This window comes from Sorex araneus, chromosome 2, assembly GCF_027595985.1.
Source record: "Sorex araneus isolate mSorAra2 chromosome 2, mSorAra2.pri, whole genome shotgun sequence".
NCBI classification, from domain to species: Eukaryota; Metazoa; Chordata; class Mammalia; order Eulipotyphla; family Soricidae; genus Sorex; species Sorex araneus.
In genome coordinates this window covers 316,873,528-316,896,977 of record NC_073303.1, presented here as the reverse complement: position 1 = coordinate 316,896,977, position 23,450 = coordinate 316,873,528, and the positions used below count along the sequence as shown (strand labels likewise).

At 47.6% G+C, this 23,450-nt stretch overlaps 1 protein-coding gene across 1 annotated transcript in view; it reads right to left on the bottom strand.

Moving 5' to 3' along the window:
- The window catches only part of CD46 (CD46 molecule), a 104,534-nt gene that overhangs the window by 26,942 nt on the left and 54,142 nt on the right, over nt 1-23,450 (bottom strand). The gene's annotated exons all lie outside the window — the stretch shown is intronic.

Sequence of the window (23,450 nt, the reverse complement as noted above, 5' to 3'; positions counted from 1 at the left end):
ACTGAATTATCTGTATACTCGTGGCAAAAATCCTCTGGACCCACATAAGAACCCCATTCTAGAATCTCTGTCTCTTCATTGCTTTATAAGGCTCTTCTCTTAAGCCACACCTCCAGGATGCTATACTGTGATGACATGGGGTGGAGTGGAGGAGGATGGTGGCTGTGAGCTGCCTCTAATTGCTTTTCAAAGTTTTTGACAATATTCTAGTATTTGGTTTATGTGTATCAATTTATAATTAGAATTTAAATTTTGTTTCATTTAATTTATAGATGAAGCTAGAAATGAGATTTCTATCTTACGGAATTTTCAATACACATTCATTAGACATCTCCATTCAAGGTTTTCTTTAATACCCTTAATTAGCATTGGCAGGTTTTACGCTACAAGCCTTTCATGTGTATCTGATTTATATGGGTATTTAATTTATATAGGTTTATTTAAGTTGTATTTTAACCAACTTCTTTAATATTTAACAAATGATAATCATTTAAAAGTTTATATTGAGTATTTCAGAAAGTCATGAATAGAGTTTAAAATATCAATTTTCTGTGGTTTAATTCTAGGCAAGAGACCATTTCTCTATGTTAAAAGTGTGTACTTTGCAAGGACTTGAATCTATAATTTTCTATAAAGAGAACTGTGTCGTAGGTAAAAATAGATTTTAAATTCTTGTTTTTTGAGGCTTTGTTTACTTTTAGGTAATAAAATTACGTATAGTGTTTCCATAGAAGTCAAATATGAAGAAGGAAATAAAGGAAGTACTATTACCTTCACACCGAGGAGGGCTGCCAGTCCAATCTCCATCACCAGAACATACACGCCTCTTCATCCCAATAAGGGAGTATTCATCTCGCCCAGCTGAAGGGTTGCAAGTGTAAGTCACCACCTCACCATATTCAAAAGATTCCTTGTGACTATTGGAGTACTTCCCGTTTGGTATTTTCTCAGGTGGTGTACACAGGATCTCTTAGAAAGTGGGGAAAGAAGACATAAATAGCAAGAGCTAAAGTAAAAAGACTACAGCATTAGAGTTGCATGAGCTTGATAAATACGTTAGTGTTTAATAGCTATAAGCTAATTTTGGATCTAATACCTCTTTAGAAGAGAGATGCAAGAAAAAAATGTGATCCCTAAATTCAAATACGGATGTAGAAAAGAACATCATGGAAAATGCATCTATTTAAACAAATATAATATCTATATTGGGGGGTACCTTTATTCATCTGCAAGGTCAGGCTAGGTTTGTCTCTATAAGAGGTGATGACAATTTAGAAAGAGAAATATGTTTGTGAGAAAAAATGAGTTAAAAAATTTGATATAGTTTATAAATATATCTGTGTACTAAATTTGTGATTCACAAGTAACAAGGATATCTTGTTACTTTCTTTTTATTGGGCTGTAGCGATAGCACAGCGGTTGGGCGTTCGCCTTTCACTCGGCCGACCCGGGTTCAAATCCCAGATCCCATATGATCCCCTGAGCACCGCCAGGGGTGATTCCTGAGTGCATGAGCCAGGAGTGACCCCTGTGCATTGCTAGGTGTGACCCAAAAAAAAAAAAACAACAAAACTTGGGCATCATAATTTACAATGTTATTTGAAGTTGAGTTCTAGGCATACAGTTTTCCAATACCTATCTCATCACCATGCAACTTCCCTCTACTAATGCGTCTCTTTCCCTTCCATACCCTAACTGTCTCCCTGACAGGTATCTTTTAGGTTCGGTCACTGCAGTTTGGATCTCATGCTTTCAGCCTTGTTAATTCTATGGTTAAGCACTTGCCTCACTTATTATTATTATTATTATTATTATTATTATTATTATTTATGTTTTGGTGATGTGGGGAGGTCTTTGCATTCTTTTATTGAATCACAAGTAAAAAGCTGTTCATTATTAAGTTTCAGTCATGCAATGTTCCAACACCTATCCTGTCTTCAGTGTACATTTCTTGCCACCAAAATACCCAATTTCCCTCCTGCCCTGGACCCCCCTCCCAACTCTGTCTCTATGGCAGACACTTTTCTTCTCTATCTTCCTTTTACCCTTTTTATTTTTAGGCACTGTGGTTTGCAATGCTGTTACTAAAAGGGTATCATGCATATAATTTTACCTCTTTTAAGAACTCAGTTCTTGTCCAGAGTGATCATTTCCAGCTATCATTGTCATAGTGGTTCCTTCTTTATCTTAACTGTACTCTCCTCTCTCTGCCACCACCCTTTTTGGCAATCTTCCTACAACAGGCTAGTACTCCTAGCTCTCATTTCTATTGTCTTTGGGTACTATTCTCATACTACTCATACTGTTTTTTTTTTTTAAATATCCTGTGAAAACAATAATTCTATATCTGTCCCTCTCCCTCTGATTCATTTTACTTGGCATAATACTCTCCATGACCTTCTATGTATAAGCAAATTTCATGATTTCCTTTTTCTTAGTGGCTGTATGACATTCCATTGTGTAGATATATTGTGGTTTCTTTATCTAGTCATCTGTTCTTGGGCACTTGTGATTTTTCCAGATTCTGGCCACTGTGAATAGTGTTGAAATGAACACAGGAGAACAGGTAACCTTTCTGCATTGTCTTTGGATCTCTAAGGTATATTCCCAGGAGTGGTATTGCTGGGTCATGTGGAAGCTCAATCGTCCATATTGCTTTCCAAAAAAAAAAAGGCAGGGCTAGTCAGCATTCCAACTACCAATGAATGAGAGTCCCTTTCTCCCCACATCTGCGACAGCACAAGTTGTTCTTGTTCTTTTGAATGTTTGCCGGTCTCTGTGGTATGAGGTGATATCTTATTGTTCTTTTACATCTCCCTGATGATTAGTTGTTCTTTTTTTCCCCATATGTCTCTTGGTCATTTGCAGTTCTTCCTTGAAGAAGTTTCCTGTGAAGTTCTACAAGTACCTTACATATCCTGGATATTAACCCCTTATCAGTTGAGTGTTGGGTAAATAATTTTTCCCATTCTGTAGCTGTCTTTGTATCCTGGTTATCATTTCCTTTGAGGTGTAGAAACTTCTTAGTTAATGTTGTCCATCTTATTTATCTCTGCTTCCACTTGCTTGGTAAGTGGTGTTTCATTCTTGAAGATGCTTTTAGCTTCAATGTCAAGGAGAGTTCTGCCTACATTTTCCTCTATGTACTTTATGGATTCAGGTCTTATATCAAGATATTTAATTCATTTTGATTTAACTTGTGTATGGCAATAGAAAGAAGTTTGAGTTCTTTTTTTCCATGTTGCTGACCTGTACTTACAACACCATCAGTTTAAGAGGTTTCCTTAATATTTTTTGTTTCTTTACTGAAGATTAACTGATAATATACCTGAGGGCATGTCTCAGGATATTCAAGTCTATTCCTTTGATCTTAAAGTCTGTCTTTATTCTAATACCATCTTGTTTTAATTACCGCTTTATAGCACAGTCTGAATTTGGGGAACGTGATGCCTTTTTTCCCAAGGATTGCTTTGGCTATGCTGGGTGATTCATTTGTTTCACATGAATTTCAGGAGTGTATAATCTATTTCTTTGAAAAATAACGTGGGATTGTATTCTTACAGTGACTGCATTGAATCAGTACAATGATTTTGGAAACTATTGCCATTTTGATAATATTATCCCAATGATTTTTTTTTTTTCATTTGTGGGCTTTTGTTGTGCTATTCACTGTTTAAAATGCCCTTCAAGCTCTTAGTTTCAGAGGATGAGAGGCCTGGGATAGAAATCAAAGTAGTTTTTTTTTTTTTTTTTCTTTTTGGGTCACACCTGGCTCTGCACAGGGGTTACTCCTGGTTCTGCACTCAGGAATTATCCCTGGCGGTGCTCAGGGGACCATATGGGATGCTGGGAATCGAACCCGGGTCGGTCGCGTGCAAGGCAAACGCCCTACCCGCTGTGCTATCGCTCCAGCCCCTTTGTTTTGTTTTTTTAATGAGTACAAAATCTAAGTGTTAGATGAGCTTCCTCTGGTCCTGACATCACTGTGAATGAGTCTGGTGTATTATCAACCCAGAGTCTTGAAACATGAACACACCTGAGACACACTCAGGGCTCAGTCTGCAGATATAAAGGAGTTTCTGGCTCAAGATCTTAGCCCCCAGTGAGAAAAGGGTGGGAATGTCTGAGTCTGGGCTAACCCTGCTTGTGGGGGCATCCCATGCCTTATCAGACAGACAGTTGCTATCAGACAGACGCTGGGCATCTCTATCCTTCCCAGCTGTTGGCAATCCCTTCCCACCCCAGACAGGATAAGGAAAACGGTCTTCCTTGGGGAAAAACCCCTCCCTGCCTCTCAGCTGCTAACTGGAGGCCTTGGGTCTGCCCATAACTGGACTGAGGTTCAGAACATGCATGTTTATTAATTCATTATTACTGGAGGCCTGGGGTCTCCCTGTAGTTAATCCCATTTCATTATTCCTCCTTGTAACTGTTTCTCCCTCCTCACCCCTAAGGTTTTGTATCTTCTTTCCGGAGGCCTAGATTACTGGCGTGCAGATACAAGAGAATAATGTTGCCTCAATGTTCTTCCTGTAACATCTTTTGGTGCCTTTGGTGATGTCAATGTATTGCACCCTTTGGAAGTGCCAGGATCAGTAAAAGGGGTTCCGAGAGAGAGAGAGAGAGACGAGAGATGGAAAGAGGTGGCAGTTGATCCAGAGAGGATGGAGCTGGGAGTGCGGGAGATGAGAAAGATGGAAGATTGAATAAACGGTAACTAATCAGCAACCAGCCTGGTCCTCGTTCTTCCCTCGCCGGTCCTTGACCACCGGCCATCCCGATCAGTCCCACACTGCGGTTCCAGGCACCGAATGCTGGTGGTGAGACAGAGCAGCCCGGAGAGCCCGCGAGTGCACTCGCCCCTCAGCGAGCTTTAGTATTTTACAGCTAGGTAGCTAGAATAAGGATGTTTTTGTTTGTTCACAGTGAGTTTTGGAAAGGAGAATAAATGTGCGGCCACTATATGGCTGCATGCTTCATGAACTGGGAGTATCCAGATCTGGGGGCAAAATGGTGATACTCAGTAAAAAACAGGGACCCTGGTATTGCTGTGATTCCTCAGTTTCCTGAAACCAGGGCTGGGCAGAGCTAAGTACAGAAGGCTAGCAGCAATCCTCCTCCTTATCCAGTTCTGGGGGGTGGGGGGGAATTCTGAACCAGGGACCAAAATGGTGATCCTAAATCACACTTGCCTTTGTGACACATAAGACAGTGGCTCAAAACAGGTCAAATAACCAACTAAAGATAAAGTCATAATCTATGGTATAACATTCCTAAGTCTAAAGGGGTAATTGAAAAAACAAAGTACTGACTACTGCTCTAATTTCTAAACAGAGATCAAACTTACTTTGACATAGTGGAGGTTGACCGCTCCAGCCCAAAGTGTTGCCAGCCAATTCACAGTAAAGAACTTTTGATCCAAGTAAGCGAAAGCTAAGTAGGGAAAGAAGAAGTTACTATTATTTCTACATAGGTAACTGAGAAGTAACATTTCATGTTATCCTTCTATAGCAGTTTGAGAAATAGTCTTAGATACATGAGAACAGGGGTAAGGGAAGTACAATTTAATCCAGTAAAGAGCTGGTGTAAGTGAGAATTCATGGTCCTGCAGCAGGGGCTATATCCATTGGTGCACATGGCCACAGCTGCCTCCACAGTCACATCACACTCACTGGACCCCTTCCCTCAATCACCCCTCTCAGGAAGGACTGCAGCTATGCAGAGACCAGGCCCTGAGATGGGCTGTCTGTACACGCTGCACCTGGCCAAGTCCCCTGACACTCCTGGGCTCAGCTTCCTGCTCCAGATAGTGAGAGGACCGAGTGCCAGACCTGAGTGGGGAAGCTCTAGCTCTTAGCAGTCCTTTAGGTTGTAACATCTTTCTAGGAATTGTTCAGGATACTGCTCTGAAATCTTCTCTGATGGTTTAGTCAGAGTTCCCTGCTCCTGCTGGACAGACCCCCACTGCCAGTGTCAGAAATAATTTCTTGTCCACAGTTTTGCTTTGACAACTGTTTGTATATGCTGTATTTCTCAGTAAGGCTACCGTGTCTTCAACAAGTCTATTTGTTAAACTTCAGAAACCCTCAAAAAGCCTACAGGTAGGCTCTCTCAAGAATGTAGGAAGGATGTGCCAGCATGCTCACTTGGATATCTAAAAAAGTCCAGCAACTGCCAGCTCCTGCTTTTAGTTGACGTCTCCTGAGGCTCACTCATCTTATGTTCCAGGTGAGGAGTGATTCTGGAGCCATCCAGGAATCTGCTACCACCTCCATACAGCAGCTGGGGGCCAGGAACATACCTCAAGGCCCAGAGACTTACCTTGCGTGAACAAGAACTCAAATTTGTTCCCCATCACCACAAGTTCCCAAGCACCTCTAGGTGTAGCTCTGGAGGTCCCAGAGCACAGCTGGTCTGTAGCACTGAACCTCTGGACCAGTTTACTATTTCTGGGAGTGCTTCTGTGCCCTCTAAGACAATGCATGGGAGGCCACCAAAATTTAAAAAACAAAAAGGAAAAGAAAAATTATGACTTCTAAGATCAGTTGCATGAAGGAGAAAAATGATAGCAATGACACATGGCACAGGACAAAGCTGAGACTGGATCAGAGCAGACTTAAGATAATGCTTAAGATAAACCACGATAACGCTAACCATGAACATAGCCTTCAACACTAAAAAAAAAAAAAATCCCCCAAAAGTCAAAATTCCCCACCTCAGACTCAGCAAGGAACCACCTAGCCACACCAAAAGATCTGTGAAATTGACACCTGGAGCCTCCTGGCTGGGAATAGTGGCACCTAAGTATTCCCTGCCTCTGTCTCACTATGGAGATACTTGACTCCACCTAAGAGGTTTGTGAAAAGGGCCTTGACAGTACTACTGCCACTGCTGTCATGGAAAATATCTTTATTGCAGTCCCACACGGAATACACCTTGGGATCTCATCTGAACTAATGCAGGAATAGTTTGGCTGCCTCTATCCATGCTAATATTCAGTCAACCCTAGCTCCAAGCACCATTCCCAGAAAATCTGACAAATGCATCATGACTGCAAGAATCATAATAACGTAAAGCACAATCAGTAGGCGAAGAGTCAATGACATTGAACACCTCCCATAAAAGAAACTACTATCAACGAATTGGATTGGAGACCACTGTCTGAGAACAAAGAGTGCACCAACCAACGTGTCCTCCAGAGAGCTTCGCTTAGATGGCAGGGCATGAAAAGAGAAGCAGAAAGACTCCACCGCAGACTGCAACGGGCACAAAAGGGAAACAGCGCAGAACCCCACCACACTCAGTCAACGAATAGTAGCCCCGGTACTCAACCAGCACTAAGAGCCTCACTCGCTTCTCTGATATTTTGAGAGGAAGTAGTGAGGATGTTCATGGACCTCAAAGAAACTCTGCTATAGAGAGCTAAGAAAACACAAGAAGGTGTGCGCAAAACAGAATCCGAGGTGACAGAATTAAAGAAGTTGGCAGGTGGGGCTGGAGAGATAGCACAGCGGGTAGGGCGTTTGCCTTGCACGTGGCCGACCCGGGTTCAAATCCCAGCGTCCCATATGGTCCCCTGCACACGGCCAGGGGTAATTCCTGAGTGCAAAGCCAGGAGTAACCCCTGTGCATTGCCGGGTGTGACCCAAAAAGCAAAATAAATAAATAAATAAATAAATAAATAAAATAAAGAAGTTGGCAGGTGAGGGGCGAGAGTGATACAACAGCGGGTACAGTACTGCATGGCCTCCTGAACTAGCCAGGGTTACCCCGAAGAAGAGAGCTGCTAGCAGCCCTAATAACTGGTGGATAGGCTAGCTCACAAATCAACCAATCAACCATACAACAAGTGAACCAAAAGTGGTACAAACCAGAAAAGAGGGAAATGACCTCGAGAGTTGCAGTATTATGACATTTGAGTATTAGGTGGTCAAAAGCACAGAGAGAAAAGGAAATACAAATGACTCAGTGAAAAGAAAAAAATAAACCTCCCTGAAAAAGGTCTATTGACAGATTCACCAGCTGAAAACATAGTCTTTCCCAGAGAACTAAAGGAAGATGTGAACAAAGGCAAGAAAGTTTTGTCAGAGCAAATGCCGGTATCAACCAGGAGTCAAAATCCAAAAAGAAATCAAAGGAAATTCCCGAATTGAAAACAGAAGCAGTGACACACAAATTTGGTGTAGAACTAGAGGCAGGTGTGAGCAGGAAGAAGAGACTGCAAGGTGAAGACAGACTGTGGACAGGATCTGGTCTCATGAACAGGAAGGAGAAGAAGGAAGAAGAGAGCTTGAGAGAAGTGTGGACCCATCAAGGGACCGCACCAGCACAGACATCCTGAGCCCATAGAAGGAGAAGAAAGGGAAAGCAAGAGGACCTGAAGATGTGAGTTTGAGAACCCCAAAGCTCATGGATGCCATGGGAACAACAAACAGAGCTCAGACACTCCCATGACACAAGAAACAGTGCAGCTCCACAAAGCCAGAGATAGAGTGGTGACAGCAAGAGGAGAGGATGAACTACCACACACAAGGGATCTCGGACACAGTCAGTAGCCTATTACTCATCGGATACTAAGGAAGTCAGAGGGCAGCAGCCTGACTACATTCCAAGTATGAAGAGAAAACTAGAGTCAATCAAAAGCCTCTATCAGCAAAGCTGCTTCAAAAGAGGAGAAATGAACACATGCCCAGCAACAGGAGCTGAGGGCGTTGAGACTTTAGGTCTAGCCTGCAGGAAATGCTCTAGGCAGCAGGGAGACAGCTCACAGGTCTGTGCTGAGTCTTGTCTGCAGCATACGCATGGCCCCCAAGGACCAAGCACCATCGGGTGGACACATAGTGGCCCTAAGCACTACCATCCTGAACATCACCACGTGACTGGCCAGCACTGAGCATCAGGCCCGCATAGGAGTGACCCCCTGAGCAACAGCACCCGGAAATGAAAGGGCATTGTAGGATATCATTGGTTTGTCCTTTCTCCCTTGCCACAAAGAGCTTAGAAGTAATAATATCCATCACAGAGCTCCTGAAGCACCTCCATTCCTCTGTGTTTATTGGAATGTAGCTCTAAACATTTTAGGACAACATTGGTATGTCCTGTTCCTCTTGTCACAGGAAGCTTAGCTTTATCACAGTGCTCCTGAGGCACTTCCATTCCACTGCGTTTATCTGTAAACTCTTCTCTATGCTCTCTTCCCCAACCAATCTATCTATCACTTTTCCCCCCTAATCAGACTCTGTTAACTTGTACGGTCGGATTCCTTAGAAATCTATGATTCTATATGTATGAGTGAAATATTGCCTTTCTCCTCTTCTTATGTCTTTTGAATAGTTTACTTTAAAGCAATGTCCTTTTTGTATGGACAAAGAAGTTAACATTATGCTTTTGTAACTTGGGATTTAATTGACTTCAAATATTATGCATTCCCAGGCATCTGCTTTCTTGACTTAAGCTTCAGCTGCCCTCAGTTTCTAGCACCCCAAAAGCAGGGTCCCAATGAGGGACTGAAGCAAGCTGTGAGCTACCCTGGCATCGATATGGGCCTGGCCAAAGCGCCACGATTCTTAATTATAAGTTAAGAGCTTGATCATGGACAAATGTTGTCATGATCCAAAGGTGACGACAAGACTAGGACCCTGATAGGCCTGAGCACTATAGTCTGAGACCGAGATGAACTCAGGAGAGCAATTCTATAAGCTTAATGTATCTCTTACTGTATCCATACAAAATGATTAATATTATGAATGCTTATATGTTAGTTGGACAAGGAGACGAGAAACACACCCATGGGATTCTGCTCTTGGGCGGGTCGTCCTGCTGAAAGAGAATTTGTCCTAGAAGCAGCATCCCCTGAGGGAAAGAACTTTACCCCAATTGATTGTGACCACACCTACGTGTAAGTCCCAACCCCTCATGCTTGGGGATTTAACTAGGCTGTTAAGAGTGGACTGGGGGGATCCAGATCCAGATCCAGTGCGAGAAGGAGAATGAAGTAGCATGGGGGAGGAAGAAGCAAGAGGAGAATGGAGATGGGAATGGAATAAACTACAACTGAGATCAACCAGCTTGGCCCTTGTTCCTTCCTTCGCCTGCCCATCACCATCGACCTCCCTTTTTGTGTTTACACAGGGCATGACTCAGAAAAGCCTACCTCCTGGAGAAAGAAGGATCTCAGTAACGGGACACACCTGCGTTATTAGAAATGCTTACATTGGTTTGCAAGTGCCACTTTTGCTCTCCCAGTGATGGAGGGGGAGGATATGAACAAAACTAGTGTTACAGTGATTAGTACAGGGCTGGGACAACCTCACGAACAAAAAGCGATGTGGCTGGAGCTCAGAGAGAGAGAGCAGTTTTTGTAACTTTCTGAAGGTCATATTCAAGTGTGAGCACTCTGGGATGTTAGCATGTTAAATGTACTCTCCCCATGCCCGAAGGAAGGTGCCACACAAAATACACCAGAAAGGGGACTGGAGAGATAGTGCAGGGGGTAATATGGCACTTGTGTTGCGTGTGCCCCTCCCTCCCCAGTTGGATCCTCAACACCTTACAACACTCTGAGCCAGAATAATCGGGTCAATGCTGGTCTGATAACACCCTGCAATTAAATAACTCTGGAAGGCAATTCTATTTTCTGCTATCACAGCAGAGAAATGGAAATGGTAACTGATAGCTGACCAATATAGAATGAGAGTGTTGGTGGTCAAGGACAGTTACCATGATTACTTTGATTTTAATGTTTGTAATAAGCTTATTGTTATATATAGCAACATACTTTGTTTTCTTTCCATTTAGACTGACCTGTATTAATTATTCATCTTTTCAGACCCCCTAACATCCCGAATGTTGTTTGGTTAAAAGTGCAACCTGCCACACACAAAGCAAAAGAAATCAACATCAACGGTGTGTTTAGAAGAAATAAAAAAACCCAAAATGGAGTTTGTAACATTTACCTTATTCTCTTTGATGGAGTGACTTACCCGGCAAAGCATGCATAGTGAGCCTCTGAGCCAAACAGGAAATCCCTGGTTACGTTGGTTATTTCTCCATTAGTGGGCACTTCTGGATGTGGACATGAGCTTCCTAAGGGAAAATATAAAATTCACCATTTTAGACAAATTTCCAAACAGATTTGAATTTAAAACAAGACCCCACATGTGTGTTTTGACTTAAGGGGTTACTATTTTCCTTAATTATTGTAAGGACAAAAGTGAGGTTCACATTCACCCAGGCATCTAAATGCCAAGAAAGACTCCACAGAGGTTTTTTCAAAACCTGAACAAATACACTACATAAAACCTATACTCTCACGAGAAAAACAGTAGTAGACAAGCACCAGCACCCTGTGAAACAGTCGTAGGGTACAGATTGAAAAGGAAATCTATGTATCTCTCTACCTACTCTCAGAACTCGGTTCTTTCCAGAGTGATCATTTCTAAGCACCATGTCATAACCTTCTCTATTCTAACTGCCCTTCTCCCACCCTTCTACCTGTGGCAACTTCTCAGTACCCACTGCAAATTATAATGATGCAAGAATGAAGGAAAGAGAGAGAGAGAGAGAGAGAGAGAGAGAGAGACAGACAGACAGACAGACAGACACAGACAGAGAGAGAGAGAGAAAGAGAGAGAGAGAGAGAGAGAGAGAAGGAAAGTGTGCAGGATGAGGTGTAAGATACTGAAGGCCACGTGTGAGGGTAGAAGGAAGGAAATTGGGACATTGATGGTGGTGAATGACACTGGTGAAGGGACAGGAACCTTGTATGACAGAAACTCATTCATGAACAACCTGGTATGTGTACCTCATGGTGATTCAATAAAATATCAAATCCAAACCAAAGGAAAAAAAATAGAAAAAGGAAGCCTGGTTTACTTACTGGTACAAGCCTCCTGGAGTGCTGTCCATGTGCCATCATCATTACAAACAGTACGGAGAGGAAGAAGAGCAGAGACTCGCTTGTATCCAGGGCGGCACTCATATTCTACTTCATCCCCAGGATCATACGAAGATTTACTGTTACCCTTGATCTTCATCGACTCATATCTTGGTGGGTCATCACAGGCACCTAGAGATGAGAGCGAGGCCAGTGAATACCAACAGTTCCTCTCCACCACTCACAGGAGCTGGGAGCAATGAGAATCAATGAAAAGGTACAGTAGGATCTTCCTGAATGCTCCACGTATGTGCCCAGTTGTGGGAGAGGGAGATAAAAAAAAAAACCCTATTTGCCAGCTTCGGTTTCTGGGAAACAAGTTGCATTTCCATTCCCCAGAAACTTGAGAACCAGTATGGACACGCCTAGGCTAACGTGTACTTAGCATATGTGGGGGCAAAGGCCTCCCCACAACAGTCATGCTACTAAGGATTTCAGAGGTAGCAGACATCAAGTTCCATCCACTCTCCTTAGCATAGGGAAGAGGGAAAGGGTGTGTCACGAAGTGAAAGCTACCAATGAAGAGGACAGGAGAGGTGGTCAGCTTACTTAAAACTGGAACCAGACAGCTCTGGAATAGGTGTAAGACTCGGGACATGTGGGCATGAGAGCTTGCTTGGCTGCACAGAAAGGAGATCAGATCCAGTTTCCTGGGATCTCCTTCTGTCCCAGACTTGTTAGATCCCTCAGGGTTGGCAGTGAGAGTCCCGCAGGAATTCTGAACTAACCAGGGCTGGGTGAGTACAGTGCACAGCCCCAGTCCCAGGAGGATGCTGGGCGAATGCAGCTGGCAGCCTAACTTCACTAGCTACTCTGTGGTCCCTGCTCGGTGCCAGCACCTCCTGTCCTCTGTAGTCATATCTCACAACACACTCTTCTTGCATGGGGTTGCTGGCACCTCTTCTCTCCTACACTCATTGTTCACAGAACACTCTCTGGCTGCAGGGGGCACAGAGGGAAAGCCAGTCTGCAGAGACAGAGGTACATGAGGCTTATCAAACCTGAAGAGGCCTCAAAGATTAGAGCAAGTACAGTGGGATACTTGGCCCCACTTCCAGTGCCCTTCACTAGTGTCAACTGGCCATGTGTCCTCTGCTACCGGGGTACTGCTCTGTTCTGTTTGGGTCGTGAGTCATGACTGCTGCTCGCCGAGCTCTCATTTCCAGCATGAATCCAGAGGCAAGACTGGGGTGTGGGACTGGTGTAAGCCAGCAGCAGTCAGGCCCTAGTGAAGGACTTCTGGTGGGCTTGGTCTCAATTTTCTTGTAACCCAGCAGTTGAGCAGGTGAGGGCGCTGTGGATATTACACACAGCTGGAAACAAACTAAGAGAAACAGCTCCAGGCAGAAGAGACCATACAAAGGAGCTTATGGCTTACGGGAAGCCTAGGCAGCCCCTTCTGGAGGAACCAACTGGGGCCCAGATCTGCTTCCATCTTTCTCTTCTCTGACCACATCCTGTGGTGTTCCAGGATCAGTCCTGTCAATCTGACCATGTTCTCTTCGTGATCCCACAGTGCAGGACTTGCCTGGAAGACAAACCTTCCCTGTATACCAGCTGCTGCTCACACACCTTCCAGGCCCCAGGAAACTGGATCTGATCTCCTTTCTGTGCAGCCAAGCAAGCTCTCATGCCCACATGTCCCGAGTCTTACACCTATTCCAGAGCTGTCTGGTTCCAGTTTTAAGTAAGCTGACCACCTCTCCTGTCCTCTTCATTGGTAGCTTTCACTTCGTGACACACCCTTTCCCTCACCCTATGCTAAGGAGAGTCAGGATGCCGGAGTCCTTTATTCAGAGAGATGGACTTTCTGGGGACGGGTGTCCACAAGCAGTGGGACAAAGAGGCCCCACCTGCTGCGGCTTCATGCCAGGCACTCGGAAAGGCCACCAAAGTGTCATGGCTCTTCATTTGTTTATTTGTGGAGGTGCTCAGGGGTCACTGTAGCGCATTAGGGACCATCTACCCACGGTCCTGTCCTGCTGCAGTCTGCTGATGACCAGGCAGAACTGGCCTGGGAAGCACAAGTGTGGGAGGACAGAGGAGTCTGAGCAGGCACAGAACCCATGGCACAGAGGGTGACAGCCATCTGTGCCTCCTGGGGCGGGGCGGAGTGGGGGGGCGCAGGGCACCCTGGGCTCCCTCTGCTAGAGCCGCGGAGCGCCTGGAGAACATGTGGGAAGGGGCAGGAAGGTCCGGGCAGAGGCTGGTCATCGGGAGGGTGCCCGTGAAGGCGGCTGGAGGCGGGCGCTGAGCTCCGCACTAGCCATGGCCGCCCCCACGCCCGAGCCCCGAGCCCCGAGCCCCGAGCCCGGGAGGCCCCCGCCTCTCCCCAGGCCGCCCCCACGCCCCGAGCACCGACACTTACCGCACAGGCGGGAGAGCGCGAGAACCAGAGCAATCTCAAAGGTTCCGACCCACCGCCGACGCCACGCGGGGCTCTCGGGGCGCCGGGCACGCGCCAGCATTCCGGAGCCAGAGAGTGGCGTCCGCGGCCGGTCCGCTAGCAACGCCACAGGGCCGGGTGTGGCCCGAGACCCGGAGCCGGTAGCCGGCCGGACCCAGGCTGGGCGGGGCGGGGAGGGGCCGCTGTGACGGGGCGGGGCCTGTCTCTGCCCATTGGCTGGCGGGGCGGGGCCTGTCTCTGTCTGCCCAATGGCTGGCGGGGCGGGGCCTGTCTCTGCCCAATGGCTGGCGGGGCGGGGCCTGTTTCTCTCTGCCCAATGGCTCGCGCGGCAATGCGCACTCGCAGTGACGGTTCTCGCGCCCGGAAGTGTGCTGTCCAAAGGTCGTGGCCGCGGGGCCCCCGGGGGAAGGGCGGGGCGGAAGCCCGCCGTCCCGGGGCTGTGTGCGGAGCCGCGAGGGACTAGCCCACGGGAAAGCGGCTTCGCCCTGGGTACCCCGCGGGGGCCGGCCCGTGGCGACCCCGGCTCCCTGCCGGGATCCCGCCGGCCGCTGCTCGAGCCGGGCCCTGCACGCGCGTACGGAGGAGACCTCGTGAACGAATCCGGGGTCCCTGCGCCCCTGCGCCCCGGGACCCCGGCAGGCCCGAGCTGGCCTCCGGGCCGCTCGGCTTCACTGATTGCTCCGATAATGCTTATCGAGGCCAGGGCGATAGGTGCACGGGGCAGGACGCTTCCTCGCCGCCGCCCACCGGGTTAGGACCCCGGCACCCGGTCTGGTCCCGAGCCCTCCAGAGTGACCGCTGAGCACAGAACCGGGAACCAGCCCTTAGCACCACCGGGTGTGCCTCCAAACTGAACGGGTCTTTCTCACGCTTTCCTGGCCGTAGGGAAAGTGTTTTAGGGTTGACTAACAACACTACAACAAATGCTTTCAGAAAGCTTTGCGGCTTGCCTTGGGACCCTGGTCATTTCCTTGAGTCTGTCCTGAGCCCAGGTTCTTCAATAAAGCAAACAGGATCTGGCCTCCTGCCAGTTTCTGAAACCTTTTCACCAGCCACCCCTTTGTTCTAAAGAATGTCTAAAGAGACCCGGGTGTATGAAATCAACGACTGCTAATAAATGCCTTTATTATAAAACCTTTTCCCTGACCCTCACCATCAGTTTCATGGGTCTTAAACAAGCAGCAGGGCAGGAGCCACAGGATTAGGGTACATGATTCACTTGCGCCCCACTGGGCTCCGTTCTGGCACCAGGTGACAGCATCCCTGGTAGAGACCCTGGGGACCTTTGGGTACTGAAGTGCCTGAGCAGTTCCATATCCTCTCATTGGAAAGAGCATTGCTGGAAGGGCCCCCAAGGCTACCTGAGCACTGTTTGGGAACACCCACCCTCTCTGTAAAACACTAGCGCCTAGAGGGAAGTCAACACACACTTTCCTCCCCAGTGAGTCAAAGAACAAACTATAGAGTCCAAGAAATCCTTGTGAAGCTTCCCCCTTCTTCAGAAGCACTGCCCTTCCACCAGACCCCAGTGGGGTCCAGCAGCTCCCCATATCCACCACCATCCTTCCCTTGTATTGTCCTCCCTCCAGACCTCCCAGTATGTGCCACCCGCCCATGTCAGGAGTCTGCTCTTTGCTGCACTCCCCCTCTGGCTCCCAACTGGACGCAGAGGCCTTTGGGGTACATGCCTCACCATTATTGTCACCGAGAATGACTGCTCTGGGAGATTCTGCTGTCACCAACCCTCCCTAACAGGGAAACTTGTGACACCATTCCGTAAGGGCATCCTGCCAGTTGCTAAGGTGTGGTTACATATTTGTGCACAATGTAAGCTTCTCCTTGATGTGGAATCAGAAAACCGAGGATTAGCAGTATGCCGAGTCATTTTAGGGTCTTCTAGGAAAGCCTTCTCAAATCCCACCTTGCTGTAAGTAGCACCTTAGGGGAGGACATACCTCTAGGACCACCCAGTCTGACACTAGACTTGGGGGTTGTGGGAAGTCTCCTGCTCAACCACCGCCTTACTTTCTCTGCATGGTGATATGAGGAATAACATTTGCAGCCAGCTCACAGGGACACTGGCACTTCCTCCCCACCCACAGCCTTTAGTCTGAGCAAGGTTCACTCTGTCATAGGAGGAAGCTCTAAATCATATTTTCTCTCCCCTAATCAGGTGAGCAGGGGTGGTGGGGAAGTAGAGAAGAATTAAGGGAAAGAAAGCATCTCATCTATTGCAGTCAGTGATGGCCACCTGTCCCTCTGAAGCCGAGCAGTGAAGTCCCGCTGGTATCCCTATAGGCCACAGCAGTGAGGGTTAGGGTGTATGAGTGCCCCTAGCTCAGCACCAGTGAGTGTGAACTAGTGAGTCGCATGGTCAGCAGTTATCTTGGTGTGAGCTACTGTGACTGGTGAGCATGTGATCTACTATGTGATAATAGTGAGTGTATGACCGAGTAAGCATGAATATGATCTAGTGTGAGCTAGGACTGAGAAGCCAGGTAAGCTAGCTCAGAAGAGAGGCCTGGGAGAGGCTGCCTTTCACCCGTCGGAGGGTCCTGGATCACTACCAGAGCCACCTCGTCATAGACACAATTCCTCATGCCGATGGCTCCAGGCCAACAGCACCTTCTCCAAATAAGGTACAGTATCTCCCCATCCAGAAAGCATTTGCAGGTTAAAAACTACTCAGAAAAATTAATTAAAAAAGAACCCAAGACAGACCCCACCAGAGCCACAAGTTCACTGTCCCACACCTGGGTAGGGCCCTGCTACCCCATCACTGACTGCTGAACACCCCTCTGCTCCTCTCACACCTCCCTACCCCAGATGATGTCACCAGCCAAACTGCCTAGACAGGAGGTGAGGGGGCCAACTCCAGAGGGCCTGCCTGTCCAGACTGACGGCCAATGGACACTAGATCAGTTCCTGGCACCCAGGTGCTCAGGAAACACTGACAAACGAAGTGTGCCAACAGTGCCGTGAGACTGTGGGCCCTGCAGTGTCTCCCGGCTAAAGGAAGGAGGCCTGGTCTCACTAAGGGCCCAGGCACCCACCCTGCCTGCCGGCATGGCTTATCAGCTTTCCACACATGGGCACATGCCACCCTCCCTTCTGCCCTGGGACAGTGGAGTCTACTACCCCCACCACCAGGTTTTCTGAAGCCTTGTTTGACACAAAAATAACTGTTTGTGATCCACCCATTCCCTCAAGAGAAACAGGCCAAAATGACGTTCAGAAAAAAATGTTCACCAGTTACATAAGTCAACCGGATTTTCCTGGGTGGGTGGAGAGGAAGAGGATGGGGCGTGGTAGTGCCCCGGCCCTGTGGTTTCAGAGATCTGCTGCCATCACCTCCACACTCCAGTGCTGCTTGCTGGTCAGACAAAGGGTTGAGCCATGAGTGTTACACACCTGCAGAATGTGAACACATTCTGGGCTTAGCCCTATGAGTTTATTAGCCACACCTGGTGATGCTCCAGGCTTACTTCTAGTGATGTTCGGGCCTCCTGTTCATGCAGAGCATAACTCCTGCCCTCCTCATCATCTCTCCAGCCCAGAAAGGAGGTTTTTAAAGGTAAACAGTATGATCTGAGCTTGTTCAAATTGACAAATGGTCCTTCCTAAAGAAGGATATCAATAGCCTTATGAAATGGGTATTGATCTTACTTCTGCCTGAGGATAATGAACATGAGGAACTGAGGAACAACTTACTTTAAACCACAAGTTAATACATGGGTGTGAAAGTCCTGTTGATTCACTGGGAACATGTGGTGAAGATGAAGGATGACTTGGGAGGGGAGGCCAGGATGATCTTGAACATGGCTGAGACAGGATCTCCCAGAGATATGGACACATGGTGGAGGAGGTGAGCTTGCCTGGAGCCTTCACTGAGAGGGAAAACATGAAGCTCCAATCACACTAATTCTCACAGCTCTGTGGAGCAGCTCTGGGCACCTCTGGGGACTCTCTGTTCCTCTGCCATGTGCTGACCTGACCTCCTCTTTCTTCCTAGGAGATGGGCAATGTCAGAATCTAGTCCCTTAAGTGTCAGTCTGCCTGGTCTGCACCTACTTCCCAGGAGTGAGGGACAGACACCTGGGAGAGAGAAGTGGGTCAGATGCACACCACAGCACAGAGCTGGGGCTCTCAGCCTGTTGTGCACTTGTACCCCTGACCTCAAGTTCCTGACTGAAGACCTTGGTTTTACTCTGTCTCATCAGATGTATGGCCACTCTGCACTGCCCATCCTAGGCAGGCAACTCAAAGCTTCATGCCCAGCCTCTGCTCTTGGTGGTGGTATGTGTGTCACCTGCCAAGTAGGAGACTGGCATGGAGCTGGTGCGTGCCCACCCTCACCACCGCTGCAGCCACCTTCAGCTCAGCCTCCCTGAGGAAACGTGTCCAACCTCCAACTTGCCATGGCTTCCACCAGCCAGCTGTTTCTGCTGTTCCAAAGCGCAGGAGTTTGAGGTCAAATCTGGTGATCTGTGATGATTTTCTCTGTCCTATTAGTTCAGAGAGGTGATGTTCTCTCAGCTGTTTTCTAGACTTCTTTTTTTTTCTCTTTTTGGGTCACACCTGGCAATGCACAGGGGTTACTGCTGGCTCTGCACTCAGGAATTACCCCTGGCGGTGCTCAGGGGACCATATGGGATGCTGGGAATCGAACCCGGGTCGGCGTGTGCGAGGCAAACGCCCTACCCACTGTGCTATCACTCCAGTCCCTGGCTTCTTTATTTTATTTTTTTAAATTTTATTTTATTGAATCACCATGTGGAAAATTACAATGCTTTCAGGCTTAAGTCTTAGTCATAAAATGCTGAAACAACCATCCCTTCACCAGTGCCCATATCCCACCACCGAAGACAAAAAAAAAAAAAACAAAACACAGTACACCTCCCATCCCGCCCACCCCAACACCCCTCCTCCCGCCTTGTAACTGATAAATTTCACTTTACTTTCTATTTACTTTGGTTACATTCAATATTTCAACACAAACCTCACCAATATTATTAGGAGCACCCCACTAGAGTCAGGCCTGTTGTGAAGAGAAATGAGGTCGCGCAGCCTCAGTAGCGGCCGCGCGGTTTTGTATTTCTGTACTTTAACAACTAAGTCCAGGGAGACTTCTTCGAGATCATTGCAAGCTGGTAAACCCCATCTGTGGTCGTCATAATATGGCGGTCCCCACGCCCTTCATCCCCGGGAAGGGACAGGCGCGAGAGAGAAAAACCTTTTCCCTCCTAGGCGGGCATGAGGTCGAGGCTTAGTTCTCTGGCTGGAGACAATCTGCAAGGAGCAGTCCATGTTGAAGTTGGTTCAGCTGGGTTTGGGTTCACGCTTGTGCAGCTGTGGAGGAGCCGCATGCGCGTGCGGCCCCGGAGTCACATCTCGGCAGCGGTGGGCCTTCTTTATTTTAATGCTTGAGTTCCAAAGCGGTCTCCGGAGGGAGAATGTGCTTCCAGTTTCAGGAGCGCCTTCCCAGCTGTCAGTGCAGTTAGTCTGAGTCCCACACCCTCAGGGTTCTCTCTGGAGGACCAGCTAGACGTCCAGAGTGGGGATCTCTAAGGTTACTGCCACATTCCCAAAAGCGACAGCAGGAGATGGGACACTGTGATGAGAGGGGCTTCCCTTGTCTGTGTGAGACCCAGGGCAAGAGAGCACTCTTGGGAGTGGGGCGAGGGCTCTGGAAGCACAGTGCAGGGGACATGCTGGGCTTTACAACTGGCCCTCCCCTCCTCCCTGTACTGGCTCGCTGCCTCTGGGAGTAAGACAAGAAAGGACAAGCAATGGGGGGGGGGGGAAGGAAAAGGAAAAAGAAAAAAAAAGAGTTATGTACTTGGAGCAGTGGGGCTACATATCTCTTCATTCTAAGCAATGGAAAACTAATTATCAAATGCTTCCTTGGTAGTAGGGCTGTCCTTCTTGGGAGGAAACTCCAACAACAATAGTGAGTTTTGTGTTGAAATATGGAATGTAATCAAGGTAAAGAGAAAATGAAGTGAAATTCATCAGTTATGCAGTTGGGGGTGGGGGGCGGGAGCCGGAGGTATACTGGGGTTTTTTGGTGGTGGAATATGGGCACTGGTGAAGGGATGGGTGTTTGAATGTTGTATAACTGAGACATAAGCCTGAGTACTTTGTAACTTTCCACATGGTGATTCAATAAAAAAATAAAATTAAAAAAAAAAGGACAAGCAACAAATGGAGAACTATTGTTGGTTGGGCAGACCCCCTGAAACAAAAGGCAGGTGGGAGAGCAGTGTACATAACCGTGTGCAGGGCGGGGCAAGCAGGTGGGCACTCTGGACCCTGTGTGAGCAGATGGACAGTATGGTCATAAAATCATGAGTATTCAGATATCTTATAAATGATTACTTTTATTTTCAAAGTTACTGCCAAAGTAACAGGGGGGATAATCACTGAGAGTGAGAAATTCCAAGTTCATAATCTCAGCCTAGGCCCTGGACTGATTCTAGTCTGACTGTAAGGACTGATGTATGTGTTTCTTTGAATTATGAGGCATTTCACAAAAACTCAAGTTCCACCTAAAGAATCTCATTCTCCTCGGAAGACATGTTATTTATGCTTTCCTCCTTACCAAGTCACTCTCATGTTCTAGACATGAACACAAAGTGACTTGAGGGGTTCGGTAAACTTATCCCCATACCTTCCCATTGAGCTCCATTTCTCTTACTGCAATCAAGTGAATTAAAAGAGCACAGAGGGACATCCAAGACCAAGGGACACAAAAGACAAAAGCGACCAAATGGGCTGTGTGAGTGAGACACCAACGTAACTTCGTAAACTAGAGAAGTTGTAAGGACAAATGAGAGCCCTCGTCACAAACCTTGCAGTGGGTGCAGTGGGTGTACCTATCCCAGCCTCTGTACTTTACTTTGGTCTTGGCCTCTAGTCCAGCAGAGAGAACTGAGTGTGCCTGGCAGGCTGGAGGACAGGTAGGGGCATCCAGAATGGTCTAAGGTTTCCTGTAGAACAAAACTTCAAGTCCCACAGGAATTTCTCTGGCAGTCATAAATAGCTGAAGCAACACTGCGAATTGCCTTGTCATGATATACTATTGGGAACAGAAATGCACATGAACACAGGCAGTCTGAAGAGACACGACACATCACAGCAACAGGTCATGGCTGCAGAGCACTGAGGAGTGAGATGGAGCAGGAGGTTAGAAGAAATATGCTTCAGTAATTTACCTCTTCTTCCCGCTCTGAAGATACTTGTACACACCAAGGCTGGCCAGTATAACACCAACAACTAGAAGAAATCAGGAATTTAAATCTGACTTGTAAATCTGGAAAGTGGTTATAGAGACTCAAAATATAGCCGAATAAATAAAAGGTAATTGTTATTTAAACACAAACACCTCTGCATTCCATCTGGACTTCTCACTTCCTAGACTCGATCACAGAGCCCCCTTAATCAGAGACCCCTCCTTAGTCTCAATCAAGCAAACGTCCAGAGCATATGTGGTAGAGTCCTGTGAGCAGTCACCATGCATACACACACTCCCCAGGGCTGGTGACTAAGTGGACAGAGAGGACAGACTAGAATAGGCAATACAACTCAGGGAGCACCGCCACATGAAGCCAGGTTTCCTACTGTTGGAGCTGTGTTCTTGCATTCCAGAGGTGCCATGGGAATGGACAGAACATTACAGGATGACACACCGCTCGACATGGCACTGCTCCAGGAATGTGCTGTGCCAGGGACTGAACTCAGGGCCTCCCCCGTGCCGGGCTTCTATCACCTGGGTGACATGTTTGCACTAGAGCTGACTCTAGTGGTTCGGTCACTGCACATGGTTCCCATATCTCCGCATCACCAGAATGCCCAGTGTCCTTATGTTATCACGGCTCTCTACCTCCTCAGCCACCCACCTGCTTCCCCGATTCCCTGGAACAGTATTTTTAAGTCACCCATCCATCCCGTCCCTTCACTTTGTTTGTTCTTTTTGGGTCACACCCAGCAGTGCTCAGGGCTTACTCCTGGCTCTGTGCTCAGAGATCACTCTGTGGGCTCTCAGGGAACCAGGCACAGTGCCGGGGAGAGAACCGGGTCAGCTGTGTGGATAGCAGGCGTCTCACTTACTATACTATGGCTCTGGCCCCTCTCCCTGCTGGGCTGCTGCTGGTGCCGTGCACCAAGGAACGGTGCTTGCACACTCAGCAGGGAGCTCACGGAGAGTCTGTTCCTGTGTGCTGCACGCTCTGAGTTACAGCTCATGGGTCATGGACGTCCAGGGTCACACTCTCAGTGAAGGCCCACGGGTCATGGACGTCCAGGGTCACACTCTCAGTGAAGGCCCACGGGTCATGGACTTCCAGGGTCACACTCTCAGTTAAGGCTCTTGGGACATGGGTATGCTGCTCACTGTCCAGGGGTCATACTTCCTGCTGTGGTGTTCACCAAGGGTTGCACCCAATTTTGTGAACTTGCTTACACAGAATACTCTGCAATGTATTTGGAAATTATTTAGTGCCGGGATCAGAGACTGCAGGCTTGCAGAATTGTGCTCAGCATATGTGGGGCACCAGGTCCTGTCACCCTCCAGTTGCAAAGCTGCCACCCCAAGACACTGCACACCCTCTCCAGGCCCACAGAGTGTTTTAAAAACCCTGAAGTGGTTGGGTGGGAGAAGTACTATAGAGGGTCGGGCACTTTCCTTCCACACGGCTGAGCCAGCACCACATATGATCCGAGTCCAACTAAGAAAGATTTCTGAGCTCAGAGCCAGGAGGAAGCGCTTATCACTGTCAGACCCCTAACCCAAACAAGAAAAATATACAGGGTACATCTGGCAGTGCCCAGAGGCCAGTACTGCACAGGGGCATGCGAAGCCAGGGGTCTCACCTGTGTCAGGCCCGTCTACCTGAACGATGACTCACCTCCCAGCCTGCAAAGGCATTTTTGCTCTAAATGGTGTCGAAGTCCAGGGGTCATACTTACCTGTACTGAAAGTCATCACCACAATGATACCTGAACCTGAGGAGATGAAAACAGTTTGAAGAAATTGAGCATGTAGGGACAGCAGGTGCATTTTAATGGTGATGCGCTCATCTAAACGTACAGCAGAACACACAGTGAACC